The 15,122-nt window shown below is 34.0% G+C and overlaps 1 protein-coding gene across 2 annotated transcripts in view; it reads left to right on the top strand.

Annotated features, from left to right (window-relative positions):
- Positions 1 to 15,122, top strand: part of LOC113396474 (proton-coupled zinc antiporter SLC30A2-like) — a 37,499-nt gene that overhangs the window by 11,190 nt on the left and 11,187 nt on the right. The gene's annotated exons all lie outside the window — the stretch shown is intronic.

Below are 15,122 nucleotides of genomic sequence, written 5' to 3'. Positions count from 1 at the left end.
GTGACCACTTACCATCAAGTTTTATGACATCTAGTCTTTAATTTGAATCCTAAATTGATTTGAGTGACTATTAGAACCTAGTACACTCTTATTAGCACCACTGTACTTTTTAATAATAATACCACTGTACTTTTAAACAATTAAACGCAAAAATTAAATTTTTGGAATGGACTTTTGTTACTTTTTATTAAGAAATATTTTTTGTATTTGTTAATATAAAGAACAGTTGGTCTCGCTTAACTGTTTTTTTGTTTTGTTGAAGTTTAAAATGGTTATGGTAGAAGTATATTATTTAATGGAAGTCGTTAAGCCTACTATTTGAATTTACTATAAATTTATAAAACGAAACGTGTTTTCTGTACATAGCTAGATATTATATTTACTTGTGAAAGTCTTAGCTTGATATTAACTTTACCTGTACGAAGCCGGGATGGAGAACTAGTTTAATTATATAATATTGATGATTAGAAATAACTTGGTCACTTATATTCGGCCACTCGATTCGATTAATGAGTCGCTTTGCTTACGGATAGTAGAATGGTCTACGGATTGTAATTGAAAAGTATTCCAATAAAAAGTAAAATGTGTTTTGTGATTTCTGGTTGGAATTATGTTGCTTTTTATATATATTATGTATTACATAACAGACAAAATAAATTGAATTAACATTTGAAAAAGTCAAACGTCGGTGATAATTTTTTTTATTAAAAATCTCGTGCGAATTAAAAAGAGGAAAAAAGGAGTTTAAACAATTGTATAAAATCTGTTGTATAAATGAGTTTAAAAATTGTATGCGAAGAGAGAAAGAGAAGGAAGGAACGATAACCTATAATGCTTTCCTTCACGTGAAGATTTTTGCCAGTTCACTACTGTAAGCCGCGTAAAAGAATTTCGTTCCAGAAACTTCTCGTAATATTCGAAGTTATTTATGGAGTAAAAACTTATAGGCAAAATTTTATTTTTCAAAAACGAGAAATATATTTTTATTACTCGAATATACGATCGATAATAAAATGAGAACGGAGTTCAGTATTTTTCCAATTACATTGACACTGTAAAAATTATTAACCACTTCTTACAAAACTATTGCGTTACCGAACTTTGACAACATAGATGTTTTGTTGTATTGATGTAGACAACAAAATTGTCATTTTAATTACAGGATTAGTTCAACAATTTTGCTCTGCGTTGACGCCGAGATAAGTTTTAATAAGGTTTACGTTAAGCCATGTATATAAGCAGTAAACTACTTAGCATTACTTAACGCTGAGTTGCCTCACGTTGTGCTGTAAAAACGAAGCGTTTGAAGTTACCCTTTATATCGTTTTATTATCCTTTTAAGCGTAACGAAAAGGTCAGCTGTATAAGGCAATAATAACCTCTCCACGCAAAAACCTTATGAACACATTATTTATAATTATAATGACTTATTTTAAAGATACACTGAGTCGGATGTCTTACAATTTCAATGATATCGCTATCGACTTTCCTACCGGTCCGCATACCCGCCATTTTACAAATTCCCGCCATTATGTTTTTTTTTTTTTTTTTAATCCAAGCCCAAAGTTCAATTAGGCAATGGATAAAATTTAAATGAACATAAATGAAAACAAAATTATTATTTATGTACTTTTGAATTTGTTATTCGATTGGTTAACATTTGAATAATATATAATAATAAATTGATATATCTAAAATTAATAATGAGGGTAGGTTTTTTTTATTATTTTTTTTATTTTGTATTTTAGCCTCACTAAAAAAAGTATGTAACGCTTTTCGGAGAAGGTTTTAGTGTACAATACATGGTCAAGCAGGACAATGTTTGCCGACAGTTTTATTTAACCAAATAATACTGTTTTTCTTTCTAGAGAAAAACCAAATAACTTTTACCAACCCAACTTGAGTTACTTACGAGAACTTCGGTCCTATATATAGCCACTAGACCAGTCAATACTGTCACATGGTGAAAACTAACAAACTTCCTTTTTTGAAGTCGGTTGCTAATATAATAGTATTAGCTTCATAACCTTGCGTTGTACAGCTGACATTGTATAAAACGGAAATACGTGTCTGTAGTAATCGTATTAATTATGATTACACATTAAATATCTTACGCATAGACGTGGCTTTATTAAATATCTACACTTATATTATAAATGCGAAAGTAACTCTGTGTGTCTGTCTCTCACGGCCGAACCACCGAACGGAATTTAATAAAATTCATGTTAGGAAGTGCCTGTGCCAAACATCTGACGATCACCCTTTAAAACGCAAGCGATGCCGCGAGCGATAACTAGTTTATAACATACTAGCTCTTGCCCGCGGCTTTGCTCGCGTGGAAATTGATTATATTACAGAATAATTTAAAATATCACGTTAATTTAAGACCTCATTTCTGGTTCGACTTTCGTGGGCTAGATACACCAGACTGCTTACAGAGCTCACTCTCGAACAGGCTATTTAGAACTGCCTATGCAAAAAACAGTCTTTTGTTATGTGTACTCCGGCCATTTTAGAAATTTGACCTTGTGCTTTATTAATTGTCATGGTGAAGCATACTTTAAGCGCGAACTGTACTCTCTTGAAATTAAAGGGGTATTCTGATGGTATCAAAGATATTCGTGGAATATACACTATTTCTCTTTTAGTACGTCCAGTGATACCTGTAACCTATGACATTACGATAGAGAACCCTTACTATTAGTCTGGTGCCGTTGCATATTTTTTGAGGTCTTAAATTCCTCATTAAAATTATTGGCGCGCCAATCCCCTAATATAAAAAAGAAGGTCTTCAAGACTAACCTATATACGAAATTTCAACCACTATTTCAACCCTTCGGGGTAGAAGATTCAGAAACGCTTAAATACATATCTACTCATTTCTCATCAGTAGCCCAAAAATAAAGATTAATGCTTATAACTTCAAAAATGATGGATTTCCAGACTAACCTACAGAAGAAATATCAACCTCTAGGGGAAGAATATGCAGAAACGCTTAAATACATATCTACTTATTTTTAATCAGTATTCCAAAAATAACGTTTTGTGTTTCTACCCTATAAACTAACGGACTTCTCTACAAATTTTCAATCCTTATTTCACCCTCTTAGGGGTAGAATATGCAGAAACGCTTAAATAAGTATCTACACATTTTAAACCATTATCCTAAAATTAAGGTTTCATGTTTCTAACTTTAAAAAAATCCCTATATACTTTTAACCCTTATATCACCCCTTTAAGGGTAGAATATCCAGAAACGCTTAAATATGTATGTACTAATTTTTAATCAGTGTCTCAAAAGTAAAGCTTCATATTTCTACTTTAAAAAATGACGGACATACATACTAACTTTTAACCCTTATTTCACCCCCTTAGGGGTAGAACATGCAGCATAACTTAAATATATATCTACTGATTTCTAATCAGCATCCCAAAAATAATGTTTTATGTTTCTTCAAAAATGGCGGGCTTCCAGACTAACCAAGAAATGGCTACCCCTATTTAACCCCTTAGTGCTAGAATATCCAGAAACGCTTAAATACGTATCTACTTATTTTTAATCAGAATCCCAAAAATAAAGTTTCATGTTTGTAACTTAAAAAATGACGGTATTCCCTACAAACTTTCAATCCTTATTTCACCCCTTTTGAGGTAAAATATCTAGAAACGCTTAAATACGTATCCACTCATTTTTAATTAATATCTCAGAAATGAATTTTAATGTTTCTGACTTAAAAAATGACGGACTTTCATACAAACGTTCAACCCCCACTTCACGCCCTAAGGAGTTGAACTTCCAAAATTCATTTCTTAGTGTCTACTCTAACTCTTGGTCTACTTAATAAAACGGTCCTACTCACCAAATTTCAAGGCGCTAACTTTAATAGTTTACGCTCGGCGATGATGAATCAGTCAGACAGGACTTTATATATATATATAAATAGACTAGTGCACATTCCGACTTCGTACAATCTCAAATATAATAATATATCTCAAATCCACTTGACAATAGAACGAAAGAAGAAAAGAAAAAATGTTTATTTAGGACACGGCACTGTTATAAAAGTATTAAAAAAAAAACGAAATTAAAAATAATTCTGTACATTACCTAAGTAGTAACTTATTTATTATTAAAGAGATATTAAAAATAGAAAAGGACCTTACCTTGACCCCAATGGAACGCCAATTTTTTATCAGTACTGATTAAGACCACTATACTTTTATGGAAGTTATAAATTATAATTTTCTTTAGTATTGCACTGTGAGTATCTACCGTTATCTTGGTGGTAGGGCTTTGTGCAAACTTATCTGTGTAGGTATTACCCACCCAAACAGCAATACTCAGTATTGTTGCGTTCCGGCTTAAAGGGTGAGCCAGTACACCGATGTAACTACAAGGTACAAGGAATATAACATCTTAGTTACCATGGTTGGTGGCGCATTGGAGATGTAAGGAATTATTAATATTTCTTGCGCCATTGTTTATGGGCAGTGGTGACTTCTACTATAAAAAATATATATTCCATGTCAATCTATCCTTCTGTAATATTTCTATCATAAACGTGTTAAAATATCTAATTTATCTATTCTGTATAATCTTGCCTTATTGTTAATCGTCCGTGTTGAACGTATAAATCTCGTCGTAGAGTCAGAGATCACGAGATAACTTTTATGGATGAGTTAACGAGATGCGCCGGCCCCAGTTGACTATCGGATTAAATGATGAATAGGACTTAGGTGGATAATTAAAAGTCACCAGCTTAGATACGCTACGTATTCAATACTAGCTGTGCCTGCGACTTCGTCCGTAGTCCGTAGTCTAAGTTACGCCTTATTACATGAGCTATCTGCCAGTGGAAGGTCCGCCGAAATCGGTGCAGCCGTTCCAGAGACTAGCCGGAACAGACAGACAGACAAAAATTGAAAAAAAAATATTTTGTAAAATGTTTAAAATGTTAATTTAAACAGACACTCCAATTATATTATATGTATGTGTAGATACGTCAACTTGGCATTGTATTACTTAATGCGTTATATAATATATTATTTCCCTTCCCATTAAACTTCCCTTAAACTTACAAGTTCATGACCCCTTACAGAAAACAAAAAAAAAATTTTTTTTTTATTCTTATTTCAAATTAAATTAATATCGAATTTGTAAAAATTGCTATGGGATCAACCTGATCCCGCATTCTCAGATCTCAGAAGACAGACATCACAGTGGTTTTAGTGGGTAAGAATCCCATATAATTAATTTTTCCTAGTCCAATCAAATTGCCCACAGATGTTTATTCGAATGGCGGCAACGTATGGCACACAATGTCGATCTCGTCTTTGACGGCGTTCTAAGCCGAGGTATCGGCCTCAGGGCATTCGGAGGCAGGTATTCGGACTCATGAAGTGAGCCTTTAACATGCAAGTTCCGTCTGATGACGCTTTAGAGGGCCAATATGATCAGCTCGAATAATATACAACTGTTACATGAAGACAATCCCGTACCCTTTCTCTTATGTGCCGATGCTGGCCACCGCGGTTAAGTGAGTAAGCATACCACACTACTTGGTTTCATCTCAAAGCATTCTAGTACATTTACGTACATTAACTCTCGTTCAGAACTCCAATCCGGGTTCGTGGAATACACATGTGGCAGAATTGCGTTGAAATTAGACACATGCAGGTTTCATCACGATGTTTTCCTTCACCGGCGAGCACGACATGAATTATAAACACAAATTAAGCACATGAAATTCAATGGTGCCTGCCTGGGTTTGAACCCGAAATCATCGGTTAAAATGCACGCGTTGTAACCACTGGACCATCTCGGCTCAATCAAGATTTGTTTTAGTGCAAACTATAGCAGAGCTATTATTGTGGAATACATGTAGTTAAAATTTGTTTATCTTTATTCCTCCTTCGAATATCCTATAGATTCATAGTGGTACCAGTTTTATTAAACTAGCAAGCACACTTTCTTACAAAAGCCTTTGAACCGGTATGGCTATGTACCGGTTCAATTCTAGCTCAAAACGGTCATTAAACTAGTGAACGAAAAGCTTACTGCAAAATGGAAACAGTCTTATCCGTTCTAAATAACATTGCTGTTTTCAAATTTAGCTCTTAGCCTAGTTTTTATCAAACTATATGGATATTACGTAAGATTGAATGAATTGCTTGGCGTATTGAGTATTTTCTGTTCAATTGGTCGTTGGCTCGCTTAACATTACGAACTGGCTGGTCGGAGTAAATAAAACAAGTCGCTGTGATGTCTCCCACATAGGATGGAGTTCAAATAAAAAACTAAAAGGAACTTTGAATCGGGACTAAAATTGTGTCATTAGAGTTTTAAAAGGAACACGAAGGAAATTTGAAAATGTCTTTGTAAGAAATAAATATGAGTATTAAAATACAAGTTAGAACATTTTGTGGTTTTCATAATCCTCCTAATGCAATAATATCTGTTAGCTATGTTGCCTAACGGACAAATACAGGCGCTGTAAATATGCCTTTGAAATGAATAAATCAAAATATTTTACGCTACAGTAATAGTCGTATTCAATGAAGGTGTATTATAATTTATTTTTATTATTTCTTCTATAAACTGCATTCTACCGACCAGGACTCAAATTCTAATAAAAAAATTGACGATTTGCAATCGGATGGAAACGTAATCGTTACTGTTCAGCCTACAGTACCTATTCTGTAGCCTATTCTAATCGAAGTAGAAATAAAAATAAACAACAACAAACAAACAAACCTTAGATTTACCTATTTCGTACGATTTGCTAATAACTCAGCTACACTGTGCACTACTAAGCGTTTATGATTAATATATTTTTATTTATAATACAAAGTTATTACACTTAACTACTTGTATCCATCCACTTTAATTTTACTTCCAAAATTCCGATGACAGTTTCGTCGACGTTGAAAACACATTTTTTTCGCAATTCCATTGTGAATATTATATATTAATCAAGCTCTCGACCAATGATATCGCGTCAATGTTCTGTCAAATGTTGTTATTTGACTTTTCTCATCTTGTGGTTGGAGTAGAGTTTACAAATGCAACGATCCAAATGCAGTTCGGTGACAGATTGATCAGAATATAATCGGGATCGTATCGTAACCGATATAAATAAATATAATTAATCCTCAGTCATGATTGAGCTGAGGTAAATTTTTGTGAGGAATAGTCGAAGTTGGATACCCTTAAAAGTGAGTAGAATTATCCCCAATAATTTAAAACGCCATAAACGCAAGTTTAAATATTCAAATCATATTCACTTGGTGGTAGGGCTTTGTGCTAGCACGTCTGGGTAGGTACAACCCTCTCATCAGATATTCTACCGCCAAACAATAGTACTCAGAATTGTTGTGTTCCGGTTTAAAGGGTGAGTGAGTCAGTGTAAATACAGGCACAAGGGACATAACATCTTAGTTCCCAAGGTTGATGGCGCATAGGCGATGTAAGGAATGGTTAATATTGGAGAGAGGAGGAGCCTGCCTACCACTGCCGTATGCGTAAGAGAAAAGGACAGACAGACTGTCGCCGTAACGCGTTACGTAACGAAGCGGTTTAACCTTCCATAAGAAGTTATCACTTCAAAAAGAAACTACGTGCTGCTGGTTAAGTGCCCCATAAAACCCCTCGACGTCGCATGTGTGTAACACAATGAACGACTTTAACGGCACGTTATTCGTAACCAAAAACCGATCGGTCTCTGATGTACATAGATTTATTAAATACGGGAATCGGGTATTTGTGTATTGTACAAATTAAAATGCCGTTGATTAAAGCATGAAGCGAGTAAAATATTGCTGATTATTTTGTAATGTTGGGAAAATTTATTGGTTTCGAAACTAGGTCGGGAAAATTTTCCAACAGATGAAATATTTGTAGAGCTGAAATTTTATCTGTTCAAATATGTTCCGGTCGAAAGAAATCAATTAGTCACGAAACCGGCCCTCGTGCTACATAATAATCTTGCGAATGTTTGGATGGACGTTTGTAACTCAATCTCCAGAGAACGACTGAACGGTTTCCGAATGACATTTGGGAGTGATAAATTGTAGTCTGCAATAGCATATAGGTTACCCTCTTCACTCGGTTGAAGTCTCGGGGGGAGGTAGTTGTTTATAAGCATTTATTTCCGCTATACAGCACTAAAGGATAAACAATATAACAATGTAATGTATTATGTACTAGATAATTGTAGTTCATTAAAATGCTTTATTTAGTAAGCGAAGATACAGGCAGAGACGGAAAGATTTTTTTGTTATTTAAAATAAATATGTATATCAATATCTTTTTCTTATTGAGAGCACTTCTCATTTTCTTTTTTGTGAAACCGGAGGGGTTAGCTAGTTTTCTATACAAGATAAATATTTACTGTATGTAGATCACATTATAAAACAAAAGGGGTGCGAAACATTAAATTGAAGCGACAGAAACGAATACAAAATTAAAAGCGAATACAAATTATCGGTAGTGGGAAACGACGCGTCTTTTTGTTCGTAAATACAAAAGTAATTATATGTCCGTGTGTTTATATTTTTCTTTCCCGGCCAAACCGATTTTGATGCAATTTGGTATGAAGCAAGCTTGATCTTCAAGGACATGGGATACTTTTTTATGCCTAACACTTTTGATTTTATTTTATAGAGCTCAGTCACCATTTGTGGCTATGTCGCTCCGTTATTTATACGATAAACTTTTTACGTTTTCATTTTCCTAAACGTCAACATTTGTTTGTTAATTTGTACATTTCGCTTCATCACTGCCAGGAAATGCCAGAAAATGTATACATTGTCCAATAGTTAAGGTCGTTTTAATACGACCCCTAAAATGCAAGTAAAACCGCGGACGACAACGACGACTGGTGCCTTACACCAAGTTTCATTCAATTCGGTTCCTTGGTTTTGCTACGAAGGAGTTACTTTCGTATCTATAATATTAGTATAAATTAAGGTGACAGCACTTTTGAGTTGTACGTGCAAAGTCAGGTCGGCTATCTATACATATAATAAAATTGGAGTGTCTGTTTGTAATATTAAAATAACTGAGTTTTACTAAATGCATATGTATGTATATACGGTACATATACCTAAATAACATTTTTTACATTTTTTGTCTGTCTGTCTGTTTGTTCCGGCTATTCTCTGGAACGGCTGGACCGATTTTGACGGAACTTTCACTGGCAGATAGCTGATGTAATAAGGAGTAACTTAGGCTACTCTTATTTTAGAATTATATCTATACTAATATATAAAGCGGAAGAGTTTGTTTGTTTGTTTGTTTAAACGCGCTAATCTCAGGAACTACTGGTCCGATTTGAAAAATTCTTTTTTTGTTGAATAGTCCATTTATAGAGGAAGGCTTTAGGCTATATAACATTACGCTGCGACCAATAGAAGCGCAGCGACAGTGAGAAATGTTGCAAAAACGGGGAAAATTATTCACATTTATGGACTTTCGATGCGTGCGCAGCATAAACGATTTAAGTTACTCAAAAAATGTGTATGAAAGATATATTCCTCTTTTAATAATAAAAAAAAAGTCCGTGACACTATATGTCTATTTGTTAAGAGTGTGCTAGCAGGCGGGGCGCGGCGGCGGCTGAGGGGGAGGCGGGACAGCCCCGCCGCCGCGCTCGCCACTCTCACCCGCGGGTGTAGTTCTGCGAAGTAGCAATGCACATAACGACTTAAAAAAAATAACATTCTTAATAGTTAAATTATTTATCAAAATTAGGTTTTGTTATCAGCAGCAGTTTAAAATCGATTACATTTAAATCATAATCTGCTGTAGTTTTAACTTACGATATAAGATAAAATGTCAATGAACATTCCTTCGTACTTTGCAAGTAAACAATTCAAACGTTTCACGGTATAAATAAGGTATAAAAATTACATTACACACGTAAAAAAGTTCAAAATGGCGAGCGATACTTTCACCGATGCAGATTAATCATCACTGAGAAAATAAATTATATAATAAACAAATAAGCAAATAGGTGAATATCGTTTAAAATGACTACACAAATAAATTAGTGGTTCAATATTTCAAGTAATTTCTATTACGTTCAAGCATATTCAACACGGTTGTACTATAATCACCTTATGAAATAATAACACCAAAGGAGAAACAATCTAAACTTCTTATTGTTCGGTTTGTTTATCTTATTACGTTTAAGTTAATATTATTTGTTTTCAACCGTCTTCAAAAAGGAGGAGGTTATCAATTCGTCTGTATTTTTTTTTTATATGTTTGTTACCTCATAACTTTTCACTGGATTTTGATAATTTTTTTTTGTTTGAAAGGTAGTGCTTCCCGTGGGGCCCCATTTTAATTTTATCCTGTTACGATGATGGTATCCCTATGAAAACGATATAAGTCTTAAATGTGCATTATGTATGTGCGCGATAAATAGGTGAATAACTCAAAATTGTGCCAACCAATTTTAATGATTCTTTTTTTATTATAAAGGATATACTTCAAGGGTACTATGGTGAAAGTTTGGTAAGGTTCTGAGCATAGGATCCTTGACAAAGTAACGGTACGGAAGGGAACGGAACAATTCTAAGGAGCACGTTAGCGATACTCGGCCGAATCTTTTAGAAACAAAAATTTTGACAAAAAAAAACCGACTTCAAAAGAGAAAAAAAGTAATATGCTCTAAAAAGTAAAAAATAATTACTTATTATTCTACAACTTAATAATCAAGTAACTTATTCTACTTAACAATATGTAGGTACGTTCTGTGTTTCCACGCAAGGAGATAAGTATGTATCTACCCACTTTAAATCTAACTTAACACAAACCTATGAATAACAAACAATGATCACAATATTTTTTAGATTTATACTATGTAAAATGAAATTAAAAATATTTAGACTATTTAAAAGTCAGCAAAGTTATTACGATAATATATTATAGTTAAAATTATTGTTATTTTTGGAGGCGGTGTCAGCCAAGGTAGGTTTGTAAATATATGATATACTCCAAATTTGTAAATCTGGTCTATCGATAGATACACTTCTTCTTGGTGTTTTTTTAAACCCTATACGTACATAGTGGTCCTATATAATGACAGAAAATTGGAATCAAAATTGAGTGTTTAAGCAAACATGTCTACCGTCAGGTATTACAATTCATGAACTTTTCTCCTAATCCAAGACAAAGAAAAGTCATTCAGATTTACTATTACATTTACTGTTGAACTTGTTTGTTTTGGCAGAGTATGAATTTTGTTTGTGATTTATTTATTTACAATTGACTTTTTCTTTTGTCTTACATCCAGATGTCGATACACCTGCATCGAATTGTTAACAAAAAAAATATTCGCAATCGTACACTATTGTACAATATTTCTTTTATGTTTAAGAAAAGGGTTGTCATAATTGACCGTATAACAATAAGCAATAAAAACACAGATGTTGGTAATTTATTTAGACAAACTTTACCGGTAATTTTAAGAGGAACTAGAGCAGACATTGTAAGGTCTTGCCTTAAAAGTTCACCGTTATGGAAATTTGTCCATACCTTAAAACTATCTACGAATATGAGAGCACATTTGGGGGGAGGAAGTACAAATTTTCCTTCAAAGTTACTTTTAATAGGAGATGGAAAAGTACCTCATTCTGAAAATAAAATTGAAATTGATCGCGATTTAGGAGAAAAAGTGACTAGCATAGAGGATTTAATATCAAAAGTTTACCCTAATATCGTCGAAATAGAAAATAAAGATTACCAATGGATGTGTCAAAGGGCAATATTGGCGGCGAGCAATAGTAGCGTTGACGAAATTAACGACCTAATTTTAACCAAACTTCCAGGCGATATAACTACCTACCCATCTATTGATAATGTAATGGATCAAGAAGATGCTGTCCATTACCCACAATAGTTTCTCAATTCTTTAAACCCGAGCGGCCTTCCACCACATTCCCTGAAGTTAAAAATAGGTGCTGCGATAATTTTACTCAGAAATCTTAAACCACCAAATTTATGTAACGGAACCCGCCTTCAAGTAAAATTCCTTCGCAATAACGTGATCGTTGCAACAGTTTTGACTGGTCCGGCAATTGGTCAAACAGTGCTTATACCTCGCATCCCAATGATTCCAAATGATTTACCTTTTAATTTTAAAAGAATTCAATTTCCCATTAAGTTATCTTTTGCCGTAACTATTAATAAATCACAGGGCCAAACATTTAAACACGTAGGAATCGATTTACGTCAAGACTGCTTTTCACACGGCCAACTATATGTCGCGTTGTCAAGATCGGGTTGCGGGCAAAATCAGTATGTTCTTCTACCACAAGAAAATAAAACTAAAAATATAATCTACGCTGAAGTACTGTAAAACATATTATTAAATCTTATTGACGATTATAATAACAAAAACCAACGTGAGCAATCAAACGATAATCATGATAGTGTTTCCGACAACTACGCGAACGAAGTCGCGGGCACAGCTAGTATAAAATAATAATAAAGTCACGCTTTTTTGATTAAATTCAAACGCGCACAAAGTCGCGGGCATAGCTAGTATTTTTTTTTATGGCTTTGGTTGGCGGACGAGCATATGGGCCACCTGATGGTAAGTGGTCACCACCGCCCATAGACAAAGGCGCTGTAACAAATATTAACCATTCCTTACATCACCTATGCGCCACCAACCCTGGGAACTAAGATGTTATGTCCTTTGTGCCTGTGATTACACTGGCTTACTCAGCCTTCTAACCGGAACACAACAATACAGATTACTGTTATTTATCGGTAGAATATCTGATGAGTGGGTGGTACCTACCCAGACGGGCTTGCACAAAGCCCTATCACCAAGTATAATTTGTAAATATAACTCTGTAGTCGTAATACAGGTTTCCCAACGCGACTTCCTGTAATAGGTAAAACTGGCTCATTCTATTTCCGATCAACTTGAAATAACTAAGCAAGGTATTTCTATTCTCTTAACATTATCATTAAGTAGTATAAAACCAAGTCGCTTCCCGCTATCTGTCTGTCCGTATGTATGTTTCGATCTTTAAAATTACGACAAGGATTTTGATGTGGTTTTTTTTTAATAGATATAGTTATTCAAGAGGAAGGTTTTTATGTATAATACATGCACAGTATAGTAGAGAAACGCTGGTAATTTTCAAAGATTTCAAATGTTATGTCTGTAAATACACACATTATTTTGAGCTTGCATTGCAAACGCTGGCTGAACCCTACAAGGTAGTTCAAAATAATGAAAGTATTGTCCACCTTAAAACGGTCTATCTCTTAGGAATAACCCTCAATAACCATTTTTATCCTTTATTTTTTACGAGAATTAATGGTTTATTTTCAAAGCGATTTTAAGCAATACAGTATTAATCCTTATCCAATTAAAGTAACCTTAAATACATTGTGCATTTAATATAGATCAATATGGCCCTTTACAGCATGTAATTTAAATGATTTTTTTAAGAGATTTAAATCGCACGGACGGATGTTGTACTGTAAAGAATATTATTATTCTATCTAACAGTATTTAACGACATTATCTACGAATGTCTTGTTCACGAGACTGTCTCGTCGAAATATCGAGCTCCACCAAATAAAAATAAAAAACATGGTCAATATCCCGTTTTAAATACTGTAAGTAATAAAAATAACTATGTTAATTTAAAAAAAAAAATATTCTATCTATTCATTACTTACCATATTAATACATAACGCAATATACATATATGTATATCTTTATGTATTACTGTATATAGAGTTTGTCTGTTTATATATAACTACTTCTGTTGATATTGTCCTCCCTTCTGAAGGCGACCTAAGCCAAGGACGGAGGGTCTCATAAAGGCACCCTTAGGACGTGTGTTTTCTGAGCTCTTAAGTGGCCTCTCAACATCTGCCTTGAGTCTCGGCACTCGTCCACCCGGCCCGACCGGCTGACGCTGTCAAGGCCATTAGGACCGATGGCATACAGTCAGGAAAAAATGTTATCGTTGAAACGTACGTATACTGGTCAGAATAAAAGACTTATGTAGACTTAAGCATCAGACTCGAGTCTCTATGAAGGGAAAATTTATTGTATTTAAAAAAAAATATATGGCGGTTTTTTTCCAGACAGTACAGTGATAATCGCCGATATGATAAATATTACTACGTTTATACTTATATTATAAATGGAAGAACTGTCTTTCTGTCAGTCTTTCACGCTTTCCTGGCCAAACCAATGAACCCTATTAGATGAAATTGATGAAGCAAGCTTGAACTCGAAGGGAGGACATAGTCTTGATTATACTTAACATCTGTCGACTAAACCCTAAATATCGAGCGAAGCTGTGCTTACTAGTATTACAAATATTGTTAAAATATAATTTGTCTATTGTTGATTATGTAAAGCCGTGATTTATAATATTTGAATGTAAACGTTGGCAACGCATGTCGATCTTCTATTAAAGGTATACGGGGGATATAAATATATATAAACGGTTCTTTAAGCTCTCAGAAAGTGACGTAGACGTAATGAGGCTGCAAATGTCCACTCGACCGTAAAGGTTCAATCCTCTGCGATAAGTGATTTCTTACGAACGCTCCGTTTTATAATTGTAGACTTATTTTAAACGATTTTCTCTAAGACATGTTTCGGTATAATTGATGCAGTGTTGCGTAGGCATTGCCCATGCTTCAGTATATATGTATATGTTATTATATATTTATACTAAGATCATAAAGCTGAAGAGTTTGTTTGTTTGTTTGTTTGAACGCGCTTATCTCAGGAATTTATTTAAATCGCCCATTTATCGAGGAAGGTCATAAGGCTTATATATGAAGGCTATATACCGCGACTATGAATCTCGAAGTTTTTAGTTTAATTTAATTTTCGGAGCGTAGTTATTTTACGCGGGTTATAAGATTGAGATTAAATTAAGATTGTCGTATAAGAAAAAAGCATTAATGCCCCCTCCAGCCGACCTAACCCTCTCCTCCCCTTTCTTAACATTGTTTAAATATTTTTTTTGTTATTGTTTTAATTTACAGGGTATTATTAGTAACAAATTTTATTTCTTATCATTTATTTATTGTCAAATTTTGTTGATGTTTTATTAATGGTGTCTCTTAT

The sequence above is a fragment of the Vanessa tameamea genome, chromosome 25 (assembly GCF_037043105.1).
Source record: "Vanessa tameamea isolate UH-Manoa-2023 chromosome 25, ilVanTame1 primary haplotype, whole genome shotgun sequence".
NCBI classification, from domain to species: Eukaryota; Metazoa; Arthropoda; class Insecta; order Lepidoptera; family Nymphalidae; genus Vanessa; species Vanessa tameamea.
The sequence above is the reverse complement of the archived record's forward strand: the minus strand, read 5'-3'. Positions and strand labels throughout refer to the sequence as shown.